This window comes from Austrofundulus limnaeus, unplaced genomic scaffold (assembly GCF_001266775.1).
Source record: "Austrofundulus limnaeus strain Quisiro unplaced genomic scaffold, Austrofundulus_limnaeus-1.0 Scaffold190, whole genome shotgun sequence".
Lineage (NCBI taxonomy): Eukaryota > Metazoa > Chordata > Actinopteri > Cyprinodontiformes > Rivulidae > Austrofundulus > Austrofundulus limnaeus.
Genome location: NW_013952592.1, coordinates 935,016 through 936,158, shown reverse-complemented (window position 1 = coordinate 936,158; position 1,143 = coordinate 935,016).

Below are 1,143 nucleotides of genomic sequence, written 5' to 3'. Positions count from 1 at the left end.
AGGACAGGACAATGGCTGGACGACTGTTAATCCACCTGCTTGTGTTCATGTGTGCAGTCCCGGGGGTGGGGGGGGGGGGGGGGGTCAGGTGTGATGCAGTAGAGGTCATGATACACAAAGTAGATCTGATCTAAATGGCTATGAATATATTCTCTTGTTTATGTGTAGTCATGCACATGGATGCATTTTGTTTCTTTACTTTGAAATCGCTCTTCCCTCGTGCTCGTTTGTCCGAGTCATTGACCTGGAGGAGTGGGCTGCTTGTGTGCAGCAGAGGTCAAATGTTGCACAGGAGAAGACCTGAAGCATCTATGGCGGTACTGATGTGACACATCTAGGGTTGTTTGCCTTTACTGAGTATTATGGTGTATTTGAATGCAAAAACGTATGAATGCATCTTCTGTTATCTTGCTGATGCATTTTTTTTTTATGTTTGGATCTGCACATGAGGAAGTCCAAACACTATTTTACGACACACATATAGGACTATATGTGTATAAAATACAGATAGATGAAGGCTTTAAAGAGGCAATGTTATGCAAAATTGACTTTTTCAGGTTTTATATCACATTATAATGTAATTTCTTCATCAAAAACATAGCCAGAGTGTTGGTTTGACTCATTCATGCATGTTTGAGAAATCCTTGAATTTCCTGTGGAAGCCATTTGGAGCTGCCTAGTCACACAAAGCTCCTCCCTGGAGATCAGTCTGCATCCGAGCTCCCGCCCCACAGAGCACCCCTCTCCCATGCCTCCATCACTCAGCTCCACCAGACCAGTGGCAGGAGAAATGATTATTTACAAAATGATATGATTTCATTGCTAAATGTATATTCATAATGATCTATACTTGTAATTTCTTTGCAAAAAGTAGTTTAACACTGAATATATGTATGGAATGATGACTGGGAGATATATTACCAAGCTGAAACATCTTGTAAGAGCCTCTGTATTTGCTCCAGTTCTTCTTCTTGAATCAGTGAAGTAAGTTGCCATTTTCGAAAACGGATTTTCTAAAATGTTGCTTCTTTTTTTACAACAAACTACAATGGACCGCATGCAAGAACATGTTTGTATTCTTATTCTAAATTTCTCTTCCTTTTGTTTATACAAAGGGTTCGTACGAACATGTCACGTCAGATT